Here is a 9,683-nt window from a genome sequence, read left to right as displayed (position 1 = left end):
CGCTTAACCGCTGTGCCACCCAGGCGCCCCAGCGTCTGACTTTTGATTTCAGTTAGGTCATGATCTCAGGGTTATGAGTCTCTCCCTCCCCTGTCCCTCTGTCCCTCCCCACCTCCTTCTCTTAAAAAAAAGAAAAAAAGAAAAAAAATCTTTTGGAACATCTAAGTAAAACAAAACTTTTGCAAACAGAGACACAGCTCATCTAAATTTTTCCTTCCTAACTTTAATGACAAAGGGAATAAAGTATGAACAAGAGGTTAAAATATACACATACAATGGCAGAAACTAAAAAGCCTCAGGGAAAAATCCAACCCTGAAGGAATTGTGTCTTTATAACTAATAATATACAGTTGACCCTTGAACAACATGGAGGTTATGGGTGCCAAATCCTCAACAGTCAAAAATCCACACCCAAACCTCTGAATCCCCAAGAATTTAACTATTAATAGCCTACTGTTGATGGAAACCTTACCATAATAGTCAACATATATTTTATATGTATTAAATACTGTATTCTTACAATAAAGTAAGTTAGAAAAAAGAAGTACTAAGAAAATCATAAGGGGGGGTGCCTAGGTAACTCAGTCAGTTAAGCGTCTGACTCTTGACCTTAAGCTCGGGTTTTGATCTCAGGGTCGTGAGTTCAAGCCCGCATTTGGCTCCACACTGGACATGGAGCCACTTTAAAAAAGGAAAAGGAAAAGGAAAAGGAAAAGGAAAAGGAAAAGGAAAAAGAAAAGAAAAGAAAGAAAAGCATAAGGAAAATAAAATACATTTACAGTACTGTACTGTATTTATTAATGAAGTCCAACAACAAGTGGACCCAGACAATTCAAACCCATTGCCCAAGGGTCAACTGTATTTCCTAATCTCACCACACTGACGCTACTTCATTTTTCTGTTTCTCTGTTCTAAAATAACATCAAGATATTCACATATACATATGTATTAACGCTTCTGGTTACCTGCTTGAACTAGAATCTGTAGCATAGTGTAACACTTAAAACCATCATTTCTGGAGGGCCCAGGATTCAAAACCTGGTATACCCGCTGAACAAATTACTAAACCTCTCTAGGCCCCAAGTTGCCTCATTATTTAAAAACAAGACATACAAACAGTACCTATTTCACTGTCCTGTTGAGAGAGTAAAACAATATATTCCTTCATATAAAGCACCTGACAATACTTGGCACATAAACAAGAGCTCCATGCTATTCTGGAGAGGAGGAAACTGAGGCTTAGAAGATAAACTTGCCCAGACACGGATCTAATCCATCTGACTCCAAGCCCGTGATCTTAACACTACTACTGAACTGCCTGAATGTCTCTGGGTGAAATTATGCATTTTCTCTATTTATCTTCCTTTCCCCAATTATCCAAAAATAAGCATTCCTGCACTTAGTATACAAAAATCAGAGCAAATTTTCTTAAGACAGAGAAAAATACTTTGTACTCTGGTACTTAGAGAACAGAAAAACACAGATGGCATCTGAGAATAACACACAGAAAGTCATCTTTTGGCATTATTTGCTCATAGCTATGTAGAGGACAGAGTAGAGAAAGTGATTAGTAAAAGAGGTAGGGGCAATACAAATGGGGAAATAAAGTTTACATCTTGTTAGGGCAGCTGTAATCTCTAGCTGGCTCTAGAACAATACCACCACTTTTTTTTTCTTTTTTAGTTTGTTTATTTAAGTAATCTCTACACCCAACGTGGGGCTCAAACTCATGACCCCAAAATCAAGAGCCGCATGCTCTGTCAACTGAGCCAGCCAGGTGCCCCATAATACCATTAACTTTCTGGCTCTACTGTATAACTGCAGAAATAAACTTTTTTCTTTTAAGTAAACTCTGCACAAACATGGGGCTCAAGCACATGATCCTGAGATCAAGAACTGTGATACTCTACCAGCTGAGCTAGCCAGGAGACAGACCCCAGACTTTTATTATTGCTGGGGATGGGGTATTGGGGAAGGGTGTTTACCCGGCCGTGCTCCATGCATAAAGTAAACATGTCAGGGGTGCCTCGCTGGCTCAGCTGATAGAACGCGCAACTTGGGGTCGTGAGTTCAAGCCCCATGTTGGAGAGAGATTACTTTAAAAAAAAAAAAGTGTCAGTGTAAAATACAATCCTTTTAGTAAAAATACTACGGACCAGAAAAAAAGTCTTCCTCCACCAACAGTTAAGAAACACTATAGGAAACTGGAAAGGACAACTACATTTGCTTTGTAGAAGACAATCTTGAAATCTTCAGTACAGACACGGACTGTACTGAAAAGGGGAGGCGTAAAAAAGAAAAGGGAGAAGTCTGTTATAAGTATGTGTAATGTGCTACATTTTACAGAAAAGGAATAAAAATAAGAGTCTATGTATATAAAGCATATATATATATAAACTAGGAAAATGAATTAAAAAATAGTAACAATGGGAAGTTTGGAAGCAAACCTAGGCAAATAAGAGGTTTAGGAGGAAAAACTTTCACTGTTTATCTTTTGTTTTGTTTTTTCAAAGATTTTATTTTTAAGTAATCTCTACACCCAATGTGGGGCTTGAACTCACAACCCCAAGACCGAGTCTCATGCTCCACCAACTGAGCCAGCCAGGTTCACCTACTGTTTATCTTTTTTCTTTTAAAGACTATTTATTTGAGAAAGAGCACAAGTGGGGGTGGGCGGCGCAGGGGGCAGAGGGAGAGGGAAAAGCAGACTCCCCACAGAGCAGGGAGCCTGATGTGGAGCTTGATCCCAGGACCCTGAGACCATGACCTGAGCCAATCATACATTTAACCAACTGAGCCACCCTGGCAGCCCACTGTTTATCTTTTTATATTTTTTGAACCATGTCAATATATCATCTTACCAAAGACTAAATAAGTTAATTTAAGCTGTTATAATAATCTAGACAAAAAAATTAAAGCTTAAATTATGCCAGTGACTACAGTGGTAGAGAAATCAAATTTAAGATGCCTAGGATACCTAAATAGAAATATCCAGAAGGTAACTGCAAATATGGATCTGAAGGCTAGAATAAAACTGTTCAGGTGATATTGATGCTTAAAAGATCCCCAAGCATGCATCTTAAGTTTTCATAGAGTAAGGTAACCAAATAAAACAAGCCAGAAAAGCAATCATGTAACTTAAATTTTAAAGAATTAAGGAATTAATGCCAAACAGGAAACCAAAAGGAAATGTTTAAAGAGGTAAGAGAAGAAAACAGCTTCCCAAAAGTCATGAGAAGAGAGAGCTGGAATGGAGTGATCACAGTTTTTGCAATGGCACTAGTGATCACAGCGCAATGGAGTAATCACAGTTTTAAATGCTGAAAGTGGATCAAACAGAATAAAACTGAAAAACTTTTGGATTTGTCCATCTTAAGTTAACAGCAAAATCAATAGTGGTAGACTTAAGAGCCAAATGTAATGGTATCAAAGGTGACTGAATAGGAGTTTGTGATATCTTATGCACTTATTTACACCCAAACTTTTTTCAGAAAAGGATTTGAGGCAGTCTACAAACTGTATTATAACAACAAAAAATAGAAAAATGAACATTGAAAGCCAGTATGAAGGACATCCCCCTGATTTAAGGAAACTGCTCTTACCCCTGACTCCAACTATGTAGTTCTAGTGAGGGTTGCCATTCATAGTACCCACCCCACTCCAGCCACAGGGATGGTGGGTACATGATCCAAGACAGGCCAATCAGAGTCCTTCCCAGGATTCTTCAAGAGAGCCCCTTCTTCTGGTAGAAGGGGCTGGGAAGATGAGAGCCAAGAGCTGCCAGCAGTCATGGTTCCAGCCTCATGAAGTAGAGAGTCTGTAGTATGAGAGAATGAAATCAACACGCAGAGAAACAGAGATAAGAGGTGAAGTACTAAACCCCATAGGAGGAGGAGGAAGAAACAAATATACTAATAATCAGATTAATACAACTGCTGTAACTAAAGACCAGATCTGGTTCTGGGCTGCCTGGTAGCCAGAACAAAAAGAAAATACAGAATGTGTATCCGGGAGCTATCAAAAAAGAGGAAATATACCAGGATCCTCGAGGGAGTCATCAATTTTCCTGAAGCTAAGTTATTAAAGGATTTCTTGTACATGGACTTCTATATAAGGGTCACTGGAAGACAAAATGGACATGTGTCCATGATGAGAATATTACAGCAAAGGCAGATTACATATGCTATTGCTTAAAATGACAACTAAGTTGTATCTCAATCATTATGCACAACTAAGAGGCTAGACTACAGTAAACAACTGAAGCGGAGTTACCAACTACAGCTTTATTCTTCCAGGAAGCTTCCTAGTGAAAGAGAAAAGACAAAAAATGAAAGGTAAAAAATGTAAAGGGAAAGTAGACTCCATGGGAAAATTCAAAAATGTGTGTGAAGTGAGTGGGGGGGGGAAAGCAAGTAGAAAGAACACACTAAAACATTTAAAAAGACCCTGGAAGAAATGGTAGAAGACCACATCACAAGCACAGAGTTAATTCCACTTAAAAACTACCTCTTTTCCTTCCTAGAACTCCAGTAAATGAGATAAAAGGACATAAAGCCACAAACAGAAAAAGAACATAAGAGAAGACAACAGCTATAAAATTTCAGAAGCTAGAAAGGAGACAAGTAGTAAATGCTTAACAAATCAGAAAAGGTTGCTGTAGTAAGATAAGCCCAAAAGCAATGTATCTTAGACTATATGGCAGCAACTGGAGGAATTCTAGGTACCAGGCATCAGGGCTGGGGAGTCATACATGCACAGTGGTGCTATATGTATCCAAAAGGAATGGGTTCGGGTGAAGCTAAAAACAGGAGAGAGAGGGTACACTCTGAAAAACAACCAAACTTCCCACTAATCTCCTTCTCAACTACCCATCCTGGAAAACTGCAGAAAGGGTAAACGAGGAAATCTGGATTTGGGGGTACCAGGCACAGCTGAGGAAAGGGGTACCATACCAAAAAATAAGTAACTGAAAATCTAACTGTAAATAGTGAAATTCCAGCAAACATCTGGCTCAAAGAATATTGAATAATCAGGTTTATCAATCCCAAAGAGATGACTGGAAGATTTCCCTCTCAATAAGCTAACCCACTGGTGGTCTCCAGTTAGATCACCTATAAGGAAGCCAATCAGCAACAATCCCTGCCCACATGCACAGAGCTTCCAATCAACTCATCAGAAGTTTGTCTGAAATTCAAATACGTAGCTAAGAGTTACATTTTTTTTTTAAAGATTTTGTTTATTTATTTGACAGAGAGAGAGACAGCCAGAGAGAGAGGGAACACAAGCAGGGGGAGTGGAAGAGGAAGAAGCAGGCTCCCAGTGGAAGAGCCTGATGTGGGGCTCGATCCCGTAACGCCAGGATCATGCCCTGAGCCGAAGGCAGACGCTTAACGACTGAGCCACCCAGGCGCCCCAAGAGTCACATTTTAACAAGGTCTCTAACAAGACAGGCCAAAACAATGGTACAAAGAAATTCTGGGTAAAAGAGTCCCAGGAGCAGACAAAAACTTCAGAGACCTAAAACAAAGCAAACCTTCTAACAAATATCCTCACAGTTAAGAGAAAAATTGCATCCAAAAGATATTCCATACGCATGGAATGGAAGAACCAATATTGTTAAAAGACCCTCACTACCCAAAGCAGGCTATAATCTGTAACAAAACACCAACATGTTTCAGGTAACTACAATAAAGCTAAAATTGGTATGGAACCACAAAGATTCCAAATGGCCAAGGCAATCTTGAGAAAGAAGACCAAAGCTGGAGGTATCACAATCCCAGATTCCAAGATATACAATGCTATAATAATCAAAACAGTATGGTACTGGTGCAAAAACAGACACACATATCAGTGGAACAGAATAGAGAGCTCAGAAATAAACCCAAGCTTTTATGGTCAATTAATCTACAACAAAAGAAGCAAAAATATACAATGGGGAAAAGACATTTTTTTTCAATAAATGGTGCTGGGTAAACTGGACAGCTACATGCAAAAGAACAAAATTGGACCACTTTCTTAGTTACACAAAAATAAACTCAAAATGGATTAAAGACCTAAATGCGAGACCTGAAACCAGAAAACTCTTAGAAGAAAACACTGGCAGTTAATATCTTTGACATCAGCCATAGAAACATTTTTCTAGATAGGTCTCCTCAAGCAAGGGAAACAAAAGCAAAAATAAATCATTGGACTACATCAAAATAAAATGCTTTCGCACAGCAAAGGAAATCCTCAACAAAATGAAAAGGCAACCCACTGAATGGGAGAAAGTATCTGCAAATGATGTATCAGATAAGGGATTAATATCCAAAATATATAAAGAATAGAAGCACCTGGCTGGTAGGTAGGTGACACTTAATTTCAGAGTCATGAGTGTGGAACCTACTTAAAAAAATAAAAAATAAAAAAGATATACAAAAATTAAAAAAAAAAAGAACTACAACTCAACACCAAAATATCCAATTAAAAAGTAAGCAGGGGTCGGGGCGCCTGGGTGGCACAGCGGTTAAGCGGTTAAGCGTCTGCCTTTGGCTCAGGGCGTGATCCCGGAGTTATGGGATCGAGCCCCACATCAGGCTCCTCCACTGTGAGCCTGCTTCTTCCTCTCCCTCTCCCTCTCCCCCTGCTTGTGTTCCCTCTCTCGCTGGCTGTTTCTATCTCTGTCGAATAAATAAATAGAATCTTAAAAAAAAAAAGTAAGCAGGGGGAAAAAAAAGAGCAGAGCTGGGGCACGTGGGTGGCTCAGCTGGTGGAACGTGGGACTCTTGATGTCAGAGTCATGAGTTCAAGCCCCACATTGGGTATAAAGATTACTTAAGAATAAAATGTTTAAAAAGTCAGAATGGCTAGTATCAAAAACACAAGAAATAACAAGGGCTGGCAAGGATATAGAGTAAAGGGAACACTCGTGCAGTTGCTAGAATAAACTGGTACAGCCATTGTGGAAAACAAAATGGAAGTTCCTCGAAAATTAAAAGCAGATTACCACGGGGAACCTGGCGTGTGACTCTTGATTTCGGCTCAGGTCACGATATCAAGGTTGTGAGATCAAACCTTGCATCAGGCTCCACACTCAGCGGGGGATCTGCTTGAGATTCTCTTTCCCCCTTTGCCCCTCCCCCAACTTGAGCTCGTGCTCTCTCTCTCAAAATAAACAAATATTTTTTAAAAATAGATTAGTAGATTATTTAATAATTCCACTACTGAGTACTTACCAAAAGAAAATGAAAACAATATGCACCTTTATGTTTATTGCAGCATTATTTAAAATAACCAAGATATATGTGGCGCCTGGGTGGCGCAGTCATTAAGCGTCTGCCTTCGGCTCAGGGCATGATCCCAGCATTCTGGGATTCCGCTAGGAGCCTGCTTATTCCTCTCCCACTCCCCCTGCTTGTACTCCCTCTCTCGCTGGCTGTCTCTCTCTGTCAAATAAATAAATAAAATCTTTAAAAATAAATAAATAAATAACCAAGATATAGAAACAACTCAAGTGTCCATGGATAAAAGAATAAAGAACATGTAGTGTGCGTACACACACATACACACACGCAATGAAGTATTACTGAGCCATAAAAAAAGAATGAGATCTTTCCATTTGCAAAAACAGGGATGGATCTAGAGAGTATTATCCTAAGTGAAATAAGTCAGAGAAAGACACATACCACATATTTGTTTTTATAAGGGATCTAAACACAACAAATGAATGAACAAAGAAAATAAGCAAAAACAGACCCATAAATACAGAAAACTGGTGGCTGCCTGAGGGAATGGGCAAAATGGGTGCGGGGGAAGCGGGGAGGTTCAGGCTTCCAGTTATGGAATGAATGACTCACAGGGATGAAAAGGCACAGCGTAAGGAATACAGTCAGTGACTGTGTAATAGCATTATACAGTGACAGACGATAGCTATACTTGTGGTGAACACAGCATACCATAGAGAGTTGTGGAATCACTATGTTGTACACCTGAAACTAATGTAACATTATGTGTCAATTACACTTCAATTAAAAAAGAAAAAAAGATATGCATCCAAGAAATAAAAACGGAAGGAAAAAAATAAAGAACAGAGAGTATGAAAGAGCCCTTGGAAAGTAAAAGTATAACAGACTTTAGAAATTTAGGTGCAGGATTAGAACACAAAGTAAGGAAGTGCCTCAGAAAGTGGGGGGAAGGGGCGTCTGGGTGGCATAGCAGTTAAGCGTCTGCCTTTGGCTCAGGGCGTGATCCCGGCGTTATGGGATAGAGCCCCACATCAGGCTCTTCCGCTATGAGCCTGCTTCTTCCTCTCCCACTCCCCCTGCTTGTGTTCCCTCTCTCGCTGGCTGTCTCTCTCTCTGTCAAATAAATAAATAAAAATATTTTAAAAAGAAAAGAAAAGAAATTCCCAAGATGACAGTGAAGGAAAGATCCAGGCATAAAGAGAAATCAGCCCAGATGACAGCAGGGAGATGGTACCCAGAAGGTGTACTAGCTTAAAAAAAAAAAAAAAAAGGAGGAAGAGGGAAAAATTGAAGAGGAGGGAGAGGGGGCAGAAGAGGGAAAAGGAGAGGCAGAAGAGGAGGAGGAGGGAAAGAGAAAGAAGAGGGAGGAAGAGGGAAGGAGAGAAGGAGAGGGGAAGAAGATGGAAAGNCTAAGTGAAATAAGTCAGAGAAAGACACATACCACATAATTTTGTTTTTATAAGGGATCTAAACACAACAAATGAATGAACAAAGAAAATAAGCAAAAACAGACCCATAAATACAGAAAACTGGTGGCTGCCTGAGGGAATGGGCAAAATGGGTGCGGGGGAAGCGGGGAGGTTCAGGCTTCCAGTTATGGAATGAATGACTCACAGGGATGAAAAGGCACAGCGTAAGGAATACAGTCAGTGACTGTGTAATAGCATTATACAGTGACAGACGATAGCTATACTTGTGGTGAACACAGCATACCATAGAGAGTTGTGGAATCACTATGTTGTACACCTGAAACTAATGTAACATTATGTGTCAATTACACTTCAATTAAAAAAGAAAAAAAGATATGCATCCAAGAAATAAAAACGGAAGGAAAAAAATAAAGAACAGAGAGTATGAAAGAGCCCTTGGAAAGTAAAAGTATAACAGACTTTAGAAATTTAGGTGCAGGATTAGAACACAAAGTAAGGAAGTGCCTCAGAAAGTGGGGGGAAGGGGCGTCTGGGTGGCATAGCAGTTAAGCGTCTGCCTTTGGCTCAGGGCGTGATCCCGGCGTTATGGGATAGAGCCCCACATCAGGCTCTTCCGCTATGAGCCTGCTTCTTCCTCTCCCACTCCCCCTGCTTGTGTTCCCTCTCTCGCTGGCTGTCTCTCTCTCTGTCAAATAAATAAATAAAAATATTTTAAAAAGAAAAGAAAAGAAATTCCCAAGATGACAGTGAAGGAAAGATCCAGGCATAAAGAGAAATCAGCCCAGATGACAGCAGGGAGATGGTACCCAGAAGGTGTACTAGCTTAAAAAAAAAAAAAAAAAGGAGGAAGAGGGAAAAATTGAAGAGGAGGGAGAGGGGGCAGAAGAGGGAAAAGGAGAGGCAGAAGAGGAGGAGGAGGGAAAGAGAAAGAAGAGGGAGGAAGAGGGAAGGAGAGAAGGAGAGGGGAAGAAGATGGAAAGAGAGGAGGAGAAAAAAGGGAGGAGAGAGAGAGGAAAAGGAAAAGTGAATT

The 9,683-nt window shown here is 40.0% G+C and overlaps 1 protein-coding gene across 18 annotated transcripts in view; it reads right to left on the bottom strand.

The window, feature by feature from the left end:
* Positions 1-9,683, bottom strand: part of MLLT10 (MLLT10 histone lysine methyltransferase DOT1L cofactor) — a 242,357-nt gene that overhangs the window by 209,626 nt on the left and 23,048 nt on the right. For 2 of the 18 annotated variants that reach the window (XM_034644097.1, XM_034644094.1), the window contains exon 1: positions 3,655-3,758. The exons of 14 other annotated variants lie outside the window; for them this stretch is intronic. The gene's annotated coding sequence lies outside the window, so the exon portion shown is untranslated. Of the gene's footprint in view, positions 1-3,602; positions 3,759-9,683 lie in introns of those variants that run through there. 2 more of the 18 variants (XM_034644096.1, XM_034644093.1) reach the window with 1 other exon arrangement.

Source organism: Ailuropoda melanoleuca, chromosome 15, assembly GCF_002007445.2.
Source record: "Ailuropoda melanoleuca isolate Jingjing chromosome 15, ASM200744v2, whole genome shotgun sequence".
Classification (NCBI taxonomy): domain Eukaryota; kingdom Metazoa; phylum Chordata; class Mammalia; order Carnivora; family Ursidae; genus Ailuropoda; species Ailuropoda melanoleuca.
Note: the sequence above shows the minus strand (reverse complement) of the source record. Positions and strands in the feature narration are given on the sequence as shown.